At 57.0% G+C, this 5,709-nt stretch overlaps 1 pseudogene; it reads left to right on the plus strand.

Moving 5' to 3' along the window:
- Window positions 1-2,647: 2,647 nt before the first annotated feature.
- LOC118679488 lies at window positions 2,648-3,922 on the plus strand (annotated as a pseudogene).
- Window positions 3,923-5,709: the final 1,787 nt, after the last annotated feature.

Raw genomic sequence — 5,709 nt, forward strand, 5'->3', positions numbered from 1 at the left:
GGAAGGTGTCCCTGACGCCCGGGGCGCCCCGAGCAGAGGCGGTGGGACTGAGGCCGGGGGCGGAGGAGCAGGGAGAGCTCGGCGGGACTGGCAGAGGGTGGACCCTGGGAGGGAAGGGAGGCGCTGGCCGGCAGGGGCAGCTGCAGGGGCGGCAGGGGCACCCCATCCCCCCCACACTCTCCCCGTCCTGCCTCCGAGGAATGGCGCTGCCGGCGGCTCACTCGCGGCCAGTCCCGGTGCGCCTCCCGGGCGACCTTCCCTCCCCGCGCCCGGAGCTCAGCGCCCGGAGCTTCCCGCAACGGGCAGTCACTAGGCCACGGGCCTCTCCTTTTCCTCGATTTCCCTTCAAAGTTGACAGAACAGCACCAGCGGCCCCAAAGTCCTACCTTCAGGGAAAACAGTCCCTAAACCGAGTCAGCTCAGAGGATGGGGAGGAGCCTGCGGGGAGGCGGGCACCGAGAAGGCGGGGCTGGGAGGGGTGGGCGGGGCTAGGCGGATGGGGCGGGGTGGGCGGGGCCGGGAGGGTGGGGCTGGGAGGGGTGGGCGGGGCCGGGAGGGGCGGGGCGGGGCTGGTGGGCTGGTCTGAGGCGGCAGGGGAGGGGCTGAGGGGGGGACAGGGTGAGACTTGGAGAAGGAATGCCGGTGTTTTCGTTTGTTTTGTGTGTTTTGTTGACTCTCACCTGAGGATATTTTTTTCCATTGAAGTTTTTTTAGAGTGGAAGAGGAGAGGAGGGGGAAGGAAGAGAGAGAGAGACTTCGATCTGAAAGAGCCACATGACTGGTTGCCACAGGGAGCGAACCCGCAATCCAGATACATGCCCTTGACTGGGAATCCAACCCCCAACCTGCGACCCTTCAGGTCCCCCAACGCTCTGACCACTGGGCCACCCCAGCCAGGGCTGTTGGGTGCTTTGGGACGCCCAGCACCCCCACCCTTTTGTCTTCTTCTGGCTTTGACTGTAGCGCCCCTACCCCCAGAGGAAGTCCCTCTAGCTGACTCCTCTGCTCCAGTCTCCTCTAAGCTGGTGTCTGCTAGGGCAGCTGTCAGCCCGGGACCCTGGGCCTCCTTTCCTCTTCTCCACACCCCATGCCCCTCACCCTCCCTCTCCTGACTGAGACTGGGTAACACTGCAGTGCGTGGTGTGGGCTGCCCTTCCAGCCCAGAGAACTGCGCTGCCGGCCTCTCCCTCCTGAGGCAGCTCCCCATTCACCCCTGTCTTTGAGGGATTCCACTTCCTCAAAGACAATTCCTCAAATTTGGGAAGTCTGCCTTCACAACTTACATTAGACCCAAATCTTTATATATATACTAGAGGCCTGGTGCATGAAATTTGTGCAGGGGGTGGGAGTGGGGGGTCCCCTCAGCCCAGCCTGCACCCTCTCCAATCCAGGGTCCCTCTCACAATCCTGGACCGCTGGCTCCTAATCACTCACCTTCCTGCCTTCCTGATCGCCCCTAACTGCCCCCCCTGCTGGCCTGATTGCCCCCACTGCCTCTGCATGGCAGCCTGATCGCCCCTAACTGCCTCCCCTGCTGGCCTGGTTGCCCCCACTGCCTCTGCATGGCAGCCTGATCGCCCCTAACTGCCCCCCCTGCTGGCCTGATTGCCCCCACTGCCTCTGCATGGCAGCCTGATCGCCCCTAAATGCCCCCCCCCCCCCGCTGGCCTGATTGCCCCCACTGCCTCTGCATGGCAGCCTGATCGCCCCTAACTGCCTCCCCTGCTGGCCTGGTTGCCCCCACTGCCTCTGCATGGCAGCCTGATCGCCCCTAACTGCCTCCCCTGCTGGCCTGGTTGCCCCTAATTTCCCCCACTGATGGCCAGGTTGCCCCCAACCACCTCCTCCCTGCCAGCCTGGTTGCCCCCAACTGCCCCCCCCACTGGCCTAGTCGCCCCTCACTGCCCCCCCTGCTGGCCTAGTTGTCCCCAACTGCCCCCCCACCAGCCTAGTTGCTCCACACAGCCTGCTGTTCAGTCATTTTGTCATCTCTCACTAACCCCCCTGCCAGCCTGGTTGTAGGCAGCCATCTTGTGAAGGCATGATGGCCAATTTGCATATTACCTCTTTATTATATAGGATATATATTATATATATATTGATTTCAGAGAAGGGAGAAGGAGAGAGAGATAGAAACATCAATGATGAGTCCGAACTGGTTTGGCTCAATGAGCAGAGCATCAGTCTGCAGACTGAAGGGTCCTAGTTTGATTCCTGGTCAAGGGCACATGCCCGGGTTGCAGGCTCGATCCCCAGTGGGGCGTGCAGGAGGCAGCCAATCAATGATTCTCTCTCATCATTGATGTTTCTGTCTTTCTCTTTCCCTCTCCCTTCCTCTCTGGAATCTATATATGTAAAAGCCTAAGAGACCATTCGACAGTTCAACCGTCCAACCGGTAGCTATGACGCGCACTGACCACCAGGGGGGCAGATGCCCAACACAGGAGTGGTCAAGCTGCGATGATTTGGCAGCTACTGTTCTCAGGTGACCTGATTCAGAGGTGCGTCACCCAAGAGCCGTGCTCTCGCACTCCGAGACTCCTTGGGGGATGCCAGAGAGCTGGTTTCAGCCCCATCCCCACAGGCCAGGCTGAGGGACCCCACCTGCTAGAGGGACCTCGCTCACTCTGCAGATGAACTTCAAGCCATGGCGCCACCCCAGGTGCAGCTGACCAGCCAGGGAGGGACCATGGGAGGTTGGCTCCAGGGCATGTCTGGCCCATCTTGCCCAGTCCTGCATCCCGCCTCCACCTTCTGATGAATTTCCTTTCAATGTGCACGAGTCCATGCACCGGGGCACTAGTTAATAATAATAAAAAAAGAAACATCAATGATGAGAGAGAATCACACCCCCCACTGGGGGTTGAGTCTGTAACCTGGGCCCGGTCCTGACTGGAATCGAACTGTGACCTCCTCGGTTCATAGGTGGATGTTCAACCACTGAGCCACGCTGGGTAGGCAACCCAAATCTTTTTAAAATGAGGGAATAGCCCTAGGGAGGCTCACTCAGCTGGGCAGTGAAGGATCGTCCCTTCCCTTCCTCCCTTCTGGGACCAGCTCAATAGTCACATCCAGCTAGGGAGGACGGGGCCAAGCTGAGCTGCCTTCCCCGGGCCCCTACTCCCACTCCACCCCCGCCCTCTCCGAGGAGGCTTCATGCGCCAGGTGTTTCAGCCCAGTGCCTCTTAAGTTCCTCGGACGCCCTTCTCCACTGGGCGGGTCACAATGCCCATGGTTATGCCCAGTGCAGATCCCTGTTCCTTGTCTTTCCCCATCCTGAACCCTGCCCTTGCCCAGCCCGACCTGCCTTCCCCCACCCCTTCCTGGCTCCCATGGGAGAAATAGCCCTGGCTTGGGTTCCCTTGTTGGCTCCCATGGTCCACACATGCCCCCTGCCGCCTCCCCCAGGCTTGGATGGTGTTAAGGCTTTTACTGAAACTCCCCGGCCCCAACCAGTGGACAAACTAGAGAAGATCCTGGAAAAACTGCTGGCTCGGTTCCCACAATGCAATAGGGCCCAGGTGACCAACATTCTTCAGCAAATCCAGACAGCACTTACCCCCACGGCAGGCCTGACCCTGGAGGAACTGATCCAGCTGGTAGCTGCACTACCGGCAGAACATGCGCGAGTGGCAGCAAGTGCTCAGCCACTGGGTGGCGCCCGGGCCTTGTTCCCTGCTCCACTGGCCCAACTCACTACCCCAAGGTTCTTGCCTTCTGCACAAGTTTCACACCCTGGAAGGTCTCACAGGCTCCAGCCACCTGTAAGCTGGGTCTCATGTGCCAGAAGCTGGTCCCGCCCAGCGAGCTGCGTCTGATGGCATGTACCCACATGTTGCATAAGGAGTGTATCAAATTCTGGGCTCAGACCAACACCAGCGACACTTGTCCCTTTTGTCCAGCTCTTAAATGGTGGACCTGACTGGGGAGGAAGAAGAGAAGCGTGGGTTCAAGATTTCTAAAACCATATATTAATACAGTGACGCATACTCATGCCAGGTACATTTTTACTATATAGGAAATATTCAAATGTTCGTAATGAAAGTATGTATGTTATGCAAAAACGGTCTGTCCCCCTCAGCTTGCAATTCCTTTAGGGGAATGCAGACTGTAGCTAAGATGCTATTTAGTTTGGCCTTGAAATTAGGATATTCTGCCGAAACCGGTTTGGCTCAGTGGATAGAGCGTCGGCCTGCGTACTGAAGGGTCCCTGGTTCGATTCCGGTCAAGGGCATGTACATGGGTTGCGGGCACATCCCCAGTGGGAGATGTGCAGGAGGCAGCTGATCGATGTTTCTAACTCTGTATCTCTTTCCCTTCCTCTCTGTAAAAAATCAATAAAATATATATATTTTTAAAAAGTATAAAGTTTAAAAAAAAGAAAAGAAATTAGGATATTCCTGCCTAAGGCTATCTTCAAATACAATATAAAAACCATTAGGAAGCTAAAAAAAAGAGAAAAAATGAGGGAATAGGGACCTTGGGAAAGGGGAAGTCCCAGCTTTGGGTGTTGCAATGACACCCCAGCCCCTGTAGGGAGCTTCCCATCTGTAGCCACACAGCAGCTCACGTGAGACTTCGACTTCGGGATTCCGGATTTGCTTCCAGGCGGTGGACAGAAGGGCCGCGGCTGCCCAGGGCGCCGCACGGGCAGGGCTGGGAAGAGCAATCCCCCCCGCCAGGAGCATCCAGGGGGCTCAGAGGCCTGCTGACCACCTGACCTGGGCCACCCTCTTCCTCCCCACCTCCACTCCCCCCCCCCCCCCCCCGCCCCAGCTCTGGAACAGGCATGCAGCCTCGGCCCACTCGGACCTGGTCATTTCTCAGGATGCACAGCCCGTGGGGCCCTGTCGCGGAGCTGGGGGGCGGGGGCAGTGGAGGGAAATTCACGGGGGGCTCCGGGCACCTTGACACGCTAGGTTATGAGGCAGCAGCCAGGGTCACAGCAAACATGACTCAGGAGACAACTTGAAGTGTCAAAGGCGGGATAATTTTAGCATCAAGAAAGATGATAACTGCAGCTGGTTGAAACACATCAAATATTAAGCATTTCATCAGTTCACTCTAGTTTCTAAAAAATAAACTCATTGGTAATTTTTTGAGAATGCTAGGAGCCCACTCAACTTTCTGAGAACCGGTAAATAGAGTCTCAGTATTTATGCTACCATTTGTGCAGACATATCCAGGACAACCGCGTGGCTGAGGAGCTGTTCTTTGTCACTAACTGGCTGACAAGTGAAGAAAAGTTGGAGGAACATTATGTTGGAATAACTAATGGGTAACGGGCCTTCTGATGATCATCAAAAGCTGCTGGAAACACGTGACTGTGATGGGGAACGTCGTGGTGCGGGGCAGAGCCACTGATCCGCCCCAGCATCGTCGCTAGCCGGCATCGGGTCTCCAGGGCAACACACAGGCAGTAACGCCTGGTGTGAACTGGCCAGACGCCGGAACCGACACCCCTCAGAACAGCGAACACCCCTGCGGCGATCTGCCGAGCGAGCCCGGGTTTGGGAAACCCCTGGACAAAGAGCCCGTTGTCTTCATCCCATAAGTCGCCGGGGCGGCGGGCGAGAAGGGGAGCCTGCTGGACTGAAAGATGCGCGGGACTCGCTGACAGCTGGGTGTGGACAAATCAATTGTCTAATTTTTTAAAATTATGAAACAGAAATTTGAACATTGTGCATTTATAGCAAAGAATCGTGCATT

The sequence above is a fragment of the Myotis myotis genome, unplaced genomic scaffold (assembly GCF_014108235.1).
Source record: "Myotis myotis isolate mMyoMyo1 unplaced genomic scaffold, mMyoMyo1.p scaffold_m19_p_26, whole genome shotgun sequence".
NCBI lineage: Eukaryota > Metazoa > Chordata > Mammalia > Chiroptera > Vespertilionidae > Myotis > Myotis myotis.